Source organism: Symphalangus syndactylus, chromosome 5 (genome assembly GCF_028878055.3).
Source record: "Symphalangus syndactylus isolate Jambi chromosome 5, NHGRI_mSymSyn1-v2.1_pri, whole genome shotgun sequence".
NCBI lineage: Eukaryota > Metazoa > Chordata > Mammalia > Primates > Hylobatidae > Symphalangus > Symphalangus syndactylus.
The window spans coordinates 76910256-76926812 of record NC_072427.2 but is presented as its reverse complement, the minus strand read 5'-3'; the positions used below and the strand labels follow the sequence as shown (position 1 = coordinate 76926812).

The window sequence follows — 16557 nt, the reverse complement described above, 5'->3', positions numbered from 1 at the left end:
TGTGAGCCACCGCGCCCGGCCCCTTCTTATTTTTTGAACTCCTTGTAAGAGATATGGTTTACAAACATTTTCTCCTTTTCATAGGTTGCCTTACCATTTCATTAGTTGTTTTCTTGGCTGTGCAGAAGCTTTTTATTTCGATGTAATTCATTTACCTATTTTGCTTTTGTTGCCTGTGCTTTTGGCATCATATCTAAACAAATTATTGCCAAGACCAATGTCAAGAATGTTTTCTCCTGTCTTCTTCTAGGAGTTTTATGGTTTCAGGTATTCCATTTAAATGTTTAATCCATTTTGAGTTAATTTTTACATATGATGTGAGCTAGGGATCCGATTTCATTCTTTTACGTGTAGACATCCAGCTTTCCTAACACAATTTGGTCAAGAGCATATCCTCTCCCTATTGTGTCTCCTTGTCACCCTCCAGGGTGATCAGTTGCTGCAAATGTGTGGGTTATGCGTAGGTTCTCTATTTTGTTTCACTGGTTTATGTGTCTGTTTTTATGCCAGTACCACAGTGTTTTTCTTTCTACAGCTTTGTAATTTAATTCGAAGTCAGGAAGTGTGATACCTGTAGCTTTGTTCTTGCTCAAAATTGCTTTGGCTGCTCAGGGCTTTTTGTCATTCTATATGAATTTTAGGATTATTTTTTCTATTTCTGTGAGAGACACCATTGGGATTTTGATATGGATTACATTAAATGTGTAGATTGCTTTGAGTAATATGGACACTTTAATAATACAGTACTAACTTTTTCAATCCATGGGTTGTCTTTTAATTTATTTGCTTTAATTTTCTGTCATCAATCTTTTATAACTTGTAGTGTTTAAGTCTTTCACTTCTTTGGTTAGTTAATTCTAAAGTAGTCTATTTGATATTATTTTTTAAATTTCCCTTTCAGACAATTCATTGTTAGTGTTTAGAAATAGCAATGATTGGCCAGGCGTGGTGGCTCACGCCTGTAATTCCAGTACTTTGGGAGGCCGAGGCAGGTGGATCACAAGGTCAGGAGATCGAGACCATCCTGGCTAACACGGTGAAACCCCGTCTCTACTAAAAATACAAAAAATTAGCCGGGCGAGGTGGCGGGCGCCTGTAGTCCCAGCTAAGCGGGAAGCTGAGGCAGGAGAATGGCGTGAACCCCGGGGGCCTGAGCCTGCAGTGAGCCGAGATCGCGCCACTGCACTCCAACCTGGGTGAAAGAGTGAGACTCCTTCTCAAAAAAAAAAAAAAAAAAGAAATAGCAATGATTTTTGTATGTCAATTGTGTATCCTACTCCCAAATCAGGCGGGTTGTCCCCACCCGATTGGCCCTATCCTTCTCAGGTTCCTCTTTCAGCTGCACCCAGGGTTCTTTCCAGAGCATTACATCTTCTGCAGCCCAGGGCACTGCCTTCTTTCCTAAACTGCTGTGGAAACTTTCCTGATGTCTGAGACACTGTCCATTGTGACGCAGCCCTCTTTTTCTCTAGCCAGAGAACGCACTCAACCATTTTTTAGAGAAATCTTCCACCTGGCCTGCTTGTGATCAGCTTCAGAGCTCTGCAGGGGGTGACAAGGGCTGTGGCTTCCTGGAAATGTCACTCTCAAAGTCGCCTTTTTCACGAATGTGAAAGTCTAGGCATCAGAAAAGTTAGTTATTGGGTTGCACAAAATCTGCTAAGAGCAAAGGAGAAAACCCCATTTCCGAGGCGTGAGTCTTGTGAGCCATTTTCATCAACCCATTTAAGTGGACAAGCTCCAAAATACAACCTGAAGATGCTGACTGTTTAGGCCTTTTACACTTGAAATCAATAGCCTCATCTCAAGTCAGGCCTGGCTTGCCTGTGGCTCAGAGCCACAAATGGGACCTGATAACTCAGGAACAGATAGTGGTCCAGCTTTATGGGAGCAACTTTTAAGATGTGAAGCATTTGGGGTCATTTGAAACCCTCTATCTTAAGTAGGAACTTTTACTTCTAGGAAGCATTTGCATTTTGGTTTTATCTGTCTTCAAGCTGACACTTTGTTTATTTTAATAGTAAAAAACACATTCCTGGATGGAGATTTAAGATGCTAATGAGACATGCAATGTATGCACAGATGTGTACAGCTACTGCACTTGTGCACCCAGAACACCAGTCAGAACATGCTTACTGTGACACTTCTGTCCACCTTCTTATGAATAATCATGCAAAACTCCCATAAAGAGGGTTTCTCCAGCAATAATTAATGCTGTCTCACTTTTACAAGCACGCTGCCCTGGAATCTCTTTCTCAGACTGTACTGTCTGTTCTGCACTTAATTGTCAAAATATTGTCTTTTTTTTGCAACAAATTATGCTGTACTTCTTTTGCTGTGTGTTTCTTGTTTAAATTCTTTTAAACTAAGAAGATAAGAACCAAGGTATTACATCAGCCATCAGCATTTCTGGTGCCATGACCTGGGGAGAGGTTTTTCTGCTTCATTAATTTGAGTTTCTCTTTACTTACAGTGAATACTATGGCAGTTCCAGACTACCTGGTTAACCATCGCTGCTTTTTCCAGCGCTGTTTCAGTAAAGTTCTGAGGGAAACCTTTTTAAGTCACCTTTATTTTTAGAGGGAGAATATATGTGCGCTCTCCTTTTGGTTGCTGCTTCTGTGGTATCGATAAATACACTAACCACATGGGTTACCCTCAATATTTCATATTTGGGCTACTTTGCCGCTTAGTTTCACATCTTTCTGGCCACAGTTCAGATTCAGCTTATTGTTTGCTGTCTCTTCAGCAATACTCGATCGCCACCTAGTGGCTATTGTAATGTATTGTCTAGTCAGGTTTTCTGTTTACAAAATTTTTTGTTTCTAAGGGGTCATTAAGAGAACCCCGTCCCTTCAGGCTTTATGCATTTCCCATCTCCTTGAAATTGTTCTTCAACAGGCTTTCTTTGCTGAACAAAAGATGCACAGTCATGTAGATGCCCGGTCGTAGGGATTGCATCTGAGCGTTCCAGGTGTTATAATTGGACATCACAAATGGCAAACCAGTGAATTAGGGCAAGGCTTGTCAGTCAGACATCTGCCCCCCAGCCAGCAGTGTGGGTCATCTTGGTAGGCCTGGAGATGTCCACCGCTGGTGAGAGCTAGGACGGTGTACGGCAAATGCCTATGACCTCCTAGAGCTTCAGTTAACGGGGTTTCGAGGGGATGCACTGGACACCTTGGTGGTTCCACTTGGCCCGTGGGGATGCCCACAGCCTTCTGGACTTCAGTAAAAGTTCTGTCATTGCAGGATTCTCTCAGCACCGTGGGAGCCGCTTCCTCTACTGTCACTGAAACACCTCTGGGATGTATATTTAAAAATTAGAACAGCTTTTGGCTAAATGAACTTAGAAAAAAGAAAACCTTATCTTATTTTGTAACGCTATTTATCCTGCCTACAGATTAGCTGACAAAACATGGCTGGAGAATGTGATTGTGAACTTTAACTCCACCCTACAGCTAGATCTTTTCTGTGGAAATCAAGGAAAATGGTCTGAAGTATCCTATGTGCAAGACTTTATGGCCTGACAACAAAACCCAGCTCTATGCAGCACCTGTGGGCTAAAGCCTAGTAAGCCAGAAAGCCCCTCAGAAAAATTAGAAGATCATCTCTTATTAAGGGGAAGGGACCCCAGACCCCACAGCCCAACACCAGCTCTAGACAGGGGCCCTCAGGGGCCCACACCTCCTTTAGAATCCCCAGCATCTTCACACTATCAGAGTCTTCTGTAGAATCTAAGCTTGTTTCACCTCCTCCTTATGCTCCTTTCTATCGGCCTTTGCCAGGTACAATAGAGACCACCCCAGCTGCGGTTACTCACAATGGAGCTTCACACCATCCAGGGCCAGAGAAATTGCTTCCCTTACATAAAGTCCCATACGGAGAGAGAACCATCGGAGTGCTTGTTCTACTCTCAATAAAGGATCTAATCCAATATAAGCAACAACTCTGATGGCCCTCAGACAACTTCAGCGCATTTACTGAAGGCTTCTAGGCTCTAACTTTGACCACCATTCAACTGTACCATCCATAAATGGACCAAATGACTGCTGCTAACTTAGCTGTACACAATTTTGCTTATTAGCAAAAAATAGAAAATACTTAAAATGTTTGTTGCTTTCACCATTTTAATGCAGAATACTTTCACAGCATAAATGCCACCATAAGGTGGCACCTTGGGAATCCAGTAGAAACTATCTCAGAAAACCTCAATGTGTCCGCAACAAGCAGCAGAGGCCTCAACAGACTTCAACAACATCTGGACTCCATGGCCACTGCAGTCCGACAAAACCAAAGAGCCTGGGATCTTCTCCCAGCCAGGCAAAGAGGAGCATGTTTATATCTAAAAGAAGAAAGCTGTTTTTGAGGTCAATCAGCCCGGTTTAGTCCAAGAAAATATTAATAATGTCATCACCCAGGCAGACAAAATTGAATCTCTAGGAACTTCCATGGGAACATGAAAGCAATGTCTATTACCTGCCTTACTCTCTTTATAGTAAGAGCCATTACTATACTTTCAGCTTTTACTTTTGCTCCAATTTTGTTTAAAATGTTAACTGATTTCCTGCTCTCTTGCTTATGGCAACTCGGTGTTTGCATGATGGTTTTGCAAGGCTTTCAACCTTTGGCTGCCAACATCTTGCCCACTGGTTCCACGAATGACATGGTTTACACCCGGTTAGATCACACAGGAAGAAACTTTAGTGCCCAGGCTAGGCAGAATAACACCCACTCAGCAGGAAACAGCTCCAGAAAAAATGAACTAGCCCCTCAACCTCCAATATGATTATGACCCTAAGATCTCTTAGGGGGAAATTGAGACAGAATAGATCAGAATAGATAGTCAAGAAAATGACCATGATCTCGGGATAGAGAAACGTGGGGAAAAGAAAGAGAGATCAGAGTGTTACTGTGTCTATGTAGAAAGAAGTAGACATAAGAGACTCCATTTTGCTCTGTACTAAGTAAAATTCTTCTGCCTTGAGATGCTGTTAATCTGTAACCCTAGTCCGGACCCTGTGCTCACAGAGACTTGTGCTGTGTTGACTCAAGGTTTAATGGATTTAGGGCTATGCAGAATTTGCTTTGTTAAAAAAGTGCTTGAAGGCAGTATGCTTGTTAAAATTCATCACCACTCCCTAATCTCAAGTAACCAGGGACACAAAACACTGCGAAAGGCCACAGGGATCTCTGCCTAGGAAAACCAGGTATTGTCCAAAGTTTCTCCACATGTGATAGTCTGAGATATGGCCTCCTGGGAAGGGAAAGACCTGACCGTCCCCCAGCCCGACACCCATAAATGGTCTGTGCTGAGGAGGATGAGTAAAAGAGGAAGACCTCTTTGCAGTTGAGATGAGAGGAAGGCATCTGTCTCCTCCTTGTCCCTGGGCAATGGAATGTCTTGGTGTAAAACCCAATTGTATGTTCTATTTACTGAGATAGGAGAAAACCGCCTTAGGGCTGGAGTTGAGACATGCTGGTGGCAATACTGTTCTTTAATGAACCCAGATGTTTGTATACGTGCACATCAAGGCACAGCACCTTTTCTAACTTTGTTTATGACACAGAGATATTTGTTCACGTTTTCCTGCTGACCCTCTCCCCAATATTACCCTATTGTCCTGCCACATCCCCCTCTCCAAGATGGTAGAGATAATGATCAATAAATACTGAGGGAGAAATCTGAGACCAGTGCCAGCGTGGGTCCTCCGTATGCTGAGCGCCAGTCCCCTGGGCCCACTTTTCTTTCTCTATACTTTGTCTCTGTGTCTCTTTCTTTTCTCAGTCTCTCATTCCACTTGACGAGAAACACCCACAGGTGTGGAAGGGCAGGCCACCCCTTCATTGAAACTGTGGTGACTGTACAGCCAACACAATAAGCCTTAGCATTCACATTGTAATTGGGCTCATTTAAGCAAAGCTATCTTCATTAAGCACTTTCTGTTCTAGAGAGCACGTGCATTTTGATTTTCCCTGTCCTCAAACTTAACTTTTGCTTATTTTAATAGCAAAAAATACACCCCCCAGCTGGGCACGGTGATGCAAACCTGTACCCCCAGCACTTTGGCGGCTGAGAAGAATGGATCACTTGAAACTAGAAGCTCAAGACTAGACTAGCCAACATAGTGAAATCCCGTCTCGACAAAAAATACAAAGATTAGCCAGGTATGGTGGTACATGCCTGTAATCCCAGCTACTCAGGAGGTCGAGGCACAAGAATGGCTTGAACTCGGGCAGCAGAGGTTGCAGTGAGCAGAGATTGCACCACTGCACTCCAGCCTGGGCAACAGCGCGAGACCCTGTCTCAAGCAAGCAAACAAAAACACACTCCTGGCTAGAGGTCTAAGATGCTAATGGGACATGCAAAATATGAATAAGCATGTGCAGCTACTGCACATGTGCACCCAGAAGACCATTCAGAACAGGCTTCCTAGCAGCTCCTCTTCCCCCCTCCTTATTAATAATAATGTAAAACTCCCATAAGGGGGTTTCTCCAGCGACCATCCACGCCGTCTCACTCTTATGAGCAGCCCGCCCTGGAATATCTCTCTCACCGTGTACTGTATTCTGCACTTAACTTTCAATTTTTTTTTTCTTTCCCAATAAATTATGCTGTACTTCTTTTCTGTGTGTCTCTTGTTTAAATTCTTATATACTAAGAAGACAATGACCGAGGTATCACATCAGCTCTCAACACAGCAATAAATCAGCCTCCTTCCTGTGGGCGTAGTCCATGCACAAAAGGAGTCACTTCACCTAAGTGCTGGACCCAGAGATATGTCACAATTTATTCTATGCACAAAGTTGAGGTAATAGAGGAGAGTCATATTAAATAGTTTCTGGGCCCAGGGATACGTCACAATGGCTCCCGTCAGCAGAGATCAGGCAGAATAATCACATAACTGGTGTGCTGGACACAGCGATAAGCCGCGCTTTCCTCTGCGGGCATGACCCTGGCAAGAAAGAAGAGTCTCGGCATTTAGGTGCTTGCTGCAGAGGTACGTAACAATCTCTCTAATGGGCAAAGCCCCGGTAAGAGAGGAGAGTCACATCTCCAAGGTATTAATGTAGAAATATGTCACAAAAACTTTTTAGGCAGGGCCCATGCTGGATCTTCTTATCTTCCAGATGTTAGGTCCAAGGATATGTTAGAATACCCAAAATACACAGGGCTCAGTCAAAAAAGGAGAGTCACATCACCTAGGTGCTGGGTCTAGACATATGTCACATCTCTTTTATGGGAAAACCTCAGGTAAAAAAGCAGGTCACATCAAATAGTTCTTAGGCCCAGAGATATGTCACATTGCCACTTGCTTGAAGCATCTAGGCCAAAGACGCACATCACCTTGGTGCTAGGCCCGTGTTCATATATAAACATTCAACCAGAGTTGAAATGGTGGCTCATTTCTAAACCCAGCTTAGAGGCAATGGAGGACTCTCCTATCCTGACCTAGTTAATTGTAATGACGTTGACTCTCATACCCGGGCTTAATGCCACAGGTACGATCATGGGTCCCTACCAGCAGGAAGGTCTCAAAGTTGATTGCAACTCTCATTCATACTGTATAGCACCATTGGGTATTACACAGAGAGTGCTAACTGGGAAAAGCACAAAGGTGAGATTGTGGCACTCATATGCACACCCAGCCAACAGTAAATATTGTCATCCTCTCACATGAACACAGGTCACTGTTGAGGTTCTGAATCTCACACCTGTAGTCAGTCAAAGGTGGGAAAAATTGACTTATATATGGATACTCATGGGTTAGTGACTTTCAGACCAAGATTCAGCACAACTCTGAGGTTGACTTCACTAAGGTGACACAGTCTGCAGAGGAATTGAGGCTCTCATGCACAAATCCAGTCTGGTGTTGAGATGGTTACTCATGGGCTTAGACCCAACATACACGAGGTGTTGAATGTCATGCCTACAACTGTGACAGTTGTGGGATTTTTAATCTCATTCCCAGACCATTCTGCAGGTTTCATGGTGAAATTTCCCAGTGCCTAGCACCTGAGTGACTTGACGCTCTTGCATGGACCCAGCCCACCAATGAGATATTAACATATTGCTGAATCCAGCACCTTGAGGGTGTAACTCTATTCTCCTTCATTGGCACTGCCCACAGTGAGCATTTTGACATATCGCTAGACCTTGCACCCAGGTGACGTGAGTCCCGTCTTCTGCCTTGGTGCTGACCGCAGGAAGCGTCATTCTATATAGCTTGGCCTGGCACCCAGGTTATGTGACTCTCCTGCTTGTGCCCATATGGGACACTGTGGTATATTGCTGGGTCCACTACCCAGGCGATGTAACTCCTCTGCCTGGGCCCTGCCTACAAAGGGCATTGTGACAGATCTCTGTACTCATTGGCCAGGTAACATGATTCTCTTTTCCTGTCTGGTCCCTTTACACAGAAGAGTTTGTGACATGTTGCTGGGCTTAGCACAAAGTTGATGTGAATCTTCTGCCTGGATCAAGTTCACAGAAGGCCTTGTGATATACCTCTGGGTCCATTACCTATTTGATGTGACTCTCCTCTCTTACCTGAGCATTGCCAATAAGAGAGATTGTGACATATCTTTGGGCCAAGCACCAGAATGATGTGACTCTTCTCCCTGCCTTGTTCATGCCCACAGAGGGAAGTGTGACTTATAACTGGGCACAGCACATGGGTGAAGTGATTCTTCTGCCTGGTTCCTACCTACAGGACTCACTGTCAAATACCTCTGGGCCCACCATCTAGACTATGTGACTCTCTACTTCTTCCTAGGGACTGGTCACAGTAAGGATTGTGACATATTACTTTGCCCAGTACCTACATGACGTGACTTTTCTCTCATGTCTGGGCTCCGTCTTGGAGGTGAATGTGATACACAGCTAGGCCTGGCCCCTAGGTTATGTATCTTCTCCTTTTTCAAAATCCTACTCACCAGAGGCATTGAAACATCCCTCTGGGCACTTCACTTAGGTAATGTTAACCTGTTGCCTGGAGCCTCCCCTCAGGGGGTTTTGTGAAACATTGCTGGACCCAGTACATATGTGATATACTCTCCTTTCTTGCCTGGCCCCTGTATACATTGTAATATATGGCTGGTTCAATGACTAGGTGATGCAATTCTTATGCATAGGCCCTGCCCACGGGGATATTGTGACATTTCTTTAGCTCTGACTCTCCTCTTCTGCCTTAGCCCTCCCAAAAACAGAGGTGGTGACATATAACTGGACCTAGCAACCAGCTAATATGACTCTCCTCTTTTGCTTGCACCCAGCATATTTTGGGTATTGTGACATATCACTTATCTCAACACCTGCAGGATGAAAGGATCCTGCCTGAGCCCAGCCATCAGTCAAAATTGTCATTCTCCGACACGAACACAGCCCATAATTGAGGTTCTGAATCTCACACCCAGAGGCAGTCAAAACTTGGAAAGTTGGCTCTCATAAGTGGATGTTGTCCGCAAGTGGGTTTGTGAATCCCTGGTCAAGATCCCAAACACTTGTGAGGCTGTGACTCCATTAAGATAACTTAATATTCAAAAGGCACTAAGGCTCTCATGGAAAAATCTATTCCACCATTGAGATTGTGACTTATGTACATAGACACTACATACAGGAAGCATTAACTCACCCAGGGACCCTCCTGAAGGTGTGTGATTCTGAAGTACACCTCTATGTGGGATTGTTAATCTCACCCAGGGACCTTCCTGCAGGTGTGATTCTGACGTACACCTCTATGTGGGATTGTTAATCTCACCCAGGGACCTTCCTGCAGGTGTGATTCTGACGTACACCTCTATGTGGGACTGTTAATCTGACCCAGGGACCTTCCTGCAGGTGTGATTCTGACGTACACCTCTATGTACATTGCAGTGAGCCGAGATTGCACCACTGCTCTCCAGCTTGGTGATAGAGTGAGACTCTCTCAAAAAAAAAAATAGAGGCAATGACCTTGCTTCCTACCTCTGCCTGAAGTTAGGGCTCCCTGACCTCTGCTGGCACCTAGCAGTCAAAGTGGATGGGGTCAGGGGTCAACTGTCAGCCGAGCACAGGGCCCTTCCCCTCTCGTTACCCCACACAGGTGAAGCTGCTGGTCATGGCTAACCCGGAGCTGCTCTGTGTCCTACAGTTCCCTACTGAACCAGTAATATTTATGGGGTACGGTGTGATGTTTCACTGCATCATACTACATGGTACAGTGTGATGCAGTGAAACATCACACTGTACTCTGTAAACATGTATAATTATCATATGTTAATTATATGATGTTCCACTGCATCATACTACACTGTACAGTGAGATGCAGTGAAACATAACATTGTACTCCATAAACATATGTAACTATCATGTGTTAATTACATGATGTTTCACTGCATCATACTACACGGCACAGTGTGATGCAGTGAAACATCACACTGTACTCCACAAACATGTATAATTATGTTAATTATATGATGTTTCACTGCATCACATTGTACCATATACACTGTACAGTGATCCAACCAGAGTAATTAGCGTATTTAACACTTTAAACATTTATTTCCTTGTGCCAATAAAGTTCAAAATCCTTGCTTCAATCTATTATAGAATAAACGATACTTTATTATTAGCTATAGTCATCGTGCTGTGTCATAGAACACCAGGATTTATTCTTCCTAGCTGTAACTTTATACCCAGTGACAAAGCTCTCCCCACTCCCTCATCCTTCTGCCATCACTAACCTCTAGTAAATACCATCATACCATCTACTCCTATGAGATGGACTTCTTCAGATTTCACATGAGTGAGAGCACGTGGTCTTTTTCTTTCAGCGCCTGGCTTATTCCACTTAATATAATGTCCTCTAGGCTCATCCATGTTGACACAAATGACAGAACTTCATTCTGTTTTATGACTGAACATTATTCCTGTGTGTGTTTGTGCGTGTGTGTGTGTGTATAACATTTTCTTTATTCATTCTGTAGATGGGCACTTATACACTGTTGGTAGGAATGTAAGTTAGTACAATCATTTCCCATTTCTATAGGGAGAACAGTATGGAGGATTTTCGATAAATTATAAATAGAACTACCATATGATCCAGCAATCTCATTTCTGGGTTTATATCAAAAGGAAACAAAATAAGCACGTCAAAAAAGGTAACTGCACTCTCATGTTTATTAAGCAGTATTCACAATAATCCAAACCACTATTTCTTCTAAGTATTTCTTAATTTACCTTTTCTCATCTATTACACCCTAAACTTTTAAAGGATTCATGTTTCATTTCCAATTTCTGAAACTTATGAGTCACTGATTCTTTGACTGTTGCCTTCCTATTTAAAGAGTCTGGTAAAACAATTAAATGCTTTTTATTTCTTCTCAATCTAATCTTCGTATATAAATATATTTATATTTTCTATTAATTTGCCTTCTATAACATACATGACTACATTAATTGTCATCAGCATTGCACTATACTAATCCTGTTTTTGGCTCAGCCTATTTTAATAGGTAATTTGTATGTTGTACATTAAATAGTTTTACAAAACTTTCAATACTTTACTTTTCATTTGCCTCTTTTCCAAAGATAGCTTGACAAGCTCATAGTTTCTTTCACATTATTTTGCTTTCTTGTTTTTCCATTATATTGACCTAAACATTTAAATATAAATTCAATATCTGAGATTTATGTGCCATATAATTTCATCTGATGCTTCCCCCCAGTAGCTCATCTCCTTGTGTGCAACATAATTTATAATTTAATCCTCACATATGGGAGACACCACATTCCAATGCCTGCAGGCAGTGTCTCTTTGTTTATTCCATTTGCCTTGTCAGAAGGGAACAACCCACAAGGACCTGACATTCCTGTGATCAGATGCATGCGAATGGAGCTCTGGCCTCTTAGGTTGATTACTTCTCTGGATCATTACCTTTATTTACTTTCAGTCCTGGGAAGTTTTCTTAATTTTCTTTCAATTATATTAGGCATTCTGTGAATTCTTGTAACTTCTTGGTGATTTTAATTGTCTGCATTAAGTGTTTAAAGTAAATTATTTTTCTGAAAAGCAGAAATATCAATAAGTGCATATATGAGTGAAATATTTTACATAGATTTTCTTTTTTTTTTTTTTTGAGACAGAGTCTCGCTGTCGCCCAGGCTGGAGTGCAGTGGCGCGATCTTGGCTCACTGCAGGCTCCGCCCCCCAGGGTTCACGCCATTCTCCTGCCTCAGCCTCCCGCTTAGCTGGGACTACAGGCGCCCGCCACCTCGCCCGACTAATTTTTTGTATTTTTAGTAGAGACGGGGTTTCACTGTGTTAGCCAGGATGGTCTCGATCTCCTGACCTCCTGATCCGCCCGCCTCGGCCTCCCAAAGTGCTGGGATTACAGACGTGAGCCACCGCGCCCGGCCTTACATAGATTTTCTATGGCATCTATCACCGTGGGAAATTCCAAGTTTTTTTTCATTTGAAACACTCCTCTCATCAATAGACCATATTTTAATAATTTGTAGAGTGTGATTACTTTTATACCATTAGAAAATTAATTTTACATTATGTAAATATTTTTGAAATACTCCACTGCAATAAATAGTATATGGTCAGAAGTATCGTTTTCTCTAACATAAAACTAATATGAGTAAAATTATTTACCTGAATTCAGACCTTTTGGCTTCAATGGCCATTCTGTCTCATTAGCACTTCCCTGATCCATAAAAGACATCATTTGTATTTTTTGTTTAATTCATAATTTATTGAAATGAGTAATCTAACATTATAATGTTTTATGGCAATTTAGGATATTTTCAATAAATATATTGAGCTTGAGGCCCTGGCTAAGTATCCCTTTTGTACTCGAAATCAGATTTTTCTGGCACAACTTCATTGCCTGCAATGGTATTTATAAAAAGTATGTATGCCAGCACATGGACTATTTCAATACTGTACTCATTTGTTCATGTATAAACATTTCATTAGCTATGAAACAAATCAAATACAAATGCTGAATGTATAGTATATATCAACAAATTCAGATTCTTCACCGAAGAAAACAATAAAAGATGAATTTTCTGTGACATGTCACTTGTTCATTACTTCTTTAATATGATTTAGGCTATTCCAAATATAAGAAAATGTATGCATCACTATTCATGTTGTCTCAACATTTTTTATCTAGGTCCTGAAGGGCATAAAAAAGAATGTATATTGTCAGATTTATTTTTATAGACTTTAGATGTTTCTTTTGCTGTATTTTCTGTGCATACTAGTATGAATATATGGAGACAAGGACAGATGAACATTTAAGTGGTTATATGAATTTTGCTTATATGGCTAATTATTTATACGGATGTTGTAAATGACAAGATAAAATAGTAAAGTTTGGTAAACTTATCTGTGCCCTGTGAACTTTAGTTCACTTACTGCATAACTTAATTCAGTCACTAATAATTAGTTTAAAAATGTGTTTAAAAGCTGCAAACCACATTTTATTACACATTTCTGAATCAGGAAGGGGTAAATTGTGGCATAGCTTTCTTGTGCCACTGACTTTTTTGGGGAGAAACATTCTGCAATAAAATAAGAGTTTCCAAACTCTATTTATAAAAAAGCTTGAGTTTTCTTCTGTGATTAACCTTCACTCCTCAGTCCCTTTTACCCAAGGAATGGTTCTTAGGTCATCTTTTTGAAGTTTAGTTTCTGGAAAGTTTCCAGCAAACCTCTCCTGTGCTTTGTCCCAGTTGTTGTTGTTGTTGAAAGTTTCCAGCAAACCTCTCCTGTACTTTGTCCCAGTTGTTGTTGTTGTTGTTGTTGTTGTTGTTATTGTTGTGGAGAAGGTGAGTGTCTTTAATTGAGGATGGTTTGTCTGTCTCCAATCCTGCATGTGTTTGCCGAAGCTGAAGCTGTATTGGAGTTCTTATTCTCCCACCATCCTTCCCCAGGCCTTCTCCTGTTATCAACACATCTTTTTCAACATCTTCTGACCTTTGTCGCTATGAGTATATTCAGAATGAACAGATGCAGGAGCATCATCTCTTTGGAAATTTCCTTCACTTCCAATCTGCTCCCTATGTTTTCCAGCTCTATCTTTATATTTTTGATTCTCCAGTATCTTATCATCTTTGTAGTCTGTATTCTGTAAACCATATTTTACTCATATATTTTTAAAATCATTTTCTTCTTTCCAACTCGTTTCCTTCTTAGTTAATGATGGACCAAAAATGATTCATCTTTCTTATCAAGGAAAAGGTGAGCTCTAACCTGCCCTGGTTCACATATAACACAGCTATTACTGCCAGGGTGAATGTCATAAGATAACACAGTGTCTCCAACTTTCACTTTATCTCCATGCTCAGGTTCATAAGGGTCACATTTAGTTTTCAGCTGAACAATCCATTTTCCATTAACAATTGTTCCATTTTGACGGCCTGATCCAAAAGGACATAACTTTGTAAGTCATGGTCAAAATAAATCTCTGCATGAAACTTACACCAACTTCAAGGATTCGAAGAGTATGCTGCATATCATTTTCCCTTCCATTTGTAGCAGGTTTTACAGCAGCAAGGCTGAAGAGTGATCCTGTCTGTAACACAGGTGATCTAATGACAGTTACTCTCATATATGAGGGCCACACTTTTTCCTCATCTTCCTCCTCAGTATCTCTTGCAGTTGCATTGCCTTTACTGGTAACGCCTTCATCATAACTACCCTCGGTCTGAGAGTCTGTAATTTCACCTTCTTCTGGTTCCCTATGAGTCTCTGTGATTTTCTCATCCTTAAAGTTGAATTGAGATGCTTTCATTAAGAGGAGATTTCGTAGTATTTCCACTAACTGGAACAGTGAATTTTGGGGGATTATTTTTGTGATGAATGCCTATTTTGGCTTTTTTTTCACATTTGTGATATTGTCTTTCCCATTGCAGCTTGTATATTCAACACTGAAGGCTTCTTGATCCTCTGAATTCAAATCCTTTTCTCAATTTTTTTTTTTTTTTTGTGGAAGAATCTGGATCCTTTCTTCTCTCAATTTTTTATTTTTGTTTTGTGCTATAAGTCTGATAAGGTTGCAAATCTACTTGAGAATGAAATCGATAGTGACCACTTTCCACATCACAGTAGTAATAAATTAAATCATAATATATTTGATTCTCAGAATCTTAATAGAAACCAGTGCTGTGGTCAAAATACCGTCCAGCATTTTCATCATGACTAAATCCAGTCTATGATAAAGCCGCTTCTGCTGCAGCTCTCAAACTTCCAGCTAATGACGAACCTTCTAAGGACGTATCTTGTGCTGCTAATGCAGATGCTGGCTCCTGTGAATTTGAGGCAAATGACCCTCTTGTCTACATTCAACATTTGCTGTCCTATCAGTACCAGGGTGAGCATCATTTTCTATTTATAACTGGTCGTTAGAATTCAAAGCAGGAGTTTCAATATTCTGATCTCGCTGATTTGACAGTTCAGTCACTCACTTTATTTGGAAGACTAACATCATTAGAGTAGGTCTGATAATAATAATCTGAGACTGATCAAGGAGCATGGTTCTCTGTGAGTACTTCTACATCAAACTTTTATTATCTCCATTTCTCCCACAGCGGAGTACGTTACTGAGTTCTTCCAGCTGCGTGCGGAGCTCCTGGCGGTTGCTCCTGTCGCTCTAAGCAGCCTTCCTGTGCGAGGTCAAGCTTCTCCCGTTCCCGCACCTGCCGTCTGCAGCTCAGCGTTAGGGTTACAGCTTCTGCGCCCTCCTTCTCCGCTGGACCAGCTCGGGCTCGCGGAGGGGGTGGAGCGGCCACAACGAAGGCGCTGGCTGCCGGTACGGGCCCGAGGCCATGAGTTCGGGCACCAGACTGCTGCGGCCTCGGAGGGGCTGCGCGGGGCCGAAGCGAGGGCCGGCGGAGCCACAGGCACGGGGGCGCGCGGGCAGCCACAGGCAGCCTCCCCGGCCTGGACGCCCCGAAACGCGGAGGCTAACGGGGCTGCGGCAAGAGCAAGGGGACAGCGATGTCCCTGCCGGATCTGCAGGGCCTGCAATCCTGGGAACGATTGTACCTTCCCCAGCCACGGGGGCCGCGGAAGGAGCGTCGAAGTCCAGGGGCCAGAAGCGCTCTGGCCATTCCCGAGTTGAGCTGGAAACAGTGGCCAAGCGTGTTTTAAATCGAGTTTCCGTGTAGCTTGATATGACCTGCTGGTTACTCTTATTTTTTTCCTCCATTCGCTGAGCTATGATTGACAAATTGAAAAGTGTATATTTTTAGTATATTGTACAATAGTGTTTTGAGATGTCAGTAGTCTTTAAATTATCTCAGTTCAGCTAGTTAGCATATCTATCCCCTCACAAAGTTAATACGTTTCTGTGTGTGTGGTGAGAGCACCTGAGATCTACTCTTGCAGCAAACGTCAAGTACACAGTATTGTTAACTATAATCACTATTCTGTACATTAGGCCCCCAGCAGTTACTCATCTTATAACTGAAGGTGCGCCCCTTCCATGGGTATCTCCCCACTTTCCCCTCTTCCTAGCCCATGGGAACCACAGTTCTACTGTTTCCATGGCTTTTTATTTTTT

The 16557-nt window shown here is 42.2% G+C and overlaps 1 pseudogene; it reads right to left on the bottom strand.

The window, feature by feature from the left end:
• Positions 1 to 13623: 13623 nt before the first annotated feature.
• On the bottom strand, positions 13624 to 15377 carry LOC129481645 (angiogenic factor with G patch and FHA domains 1-like; annotated as a pseudogene).
• Between the last annotated feature and the right edge of the window lie 1180 nt (positions 15378 to 16557).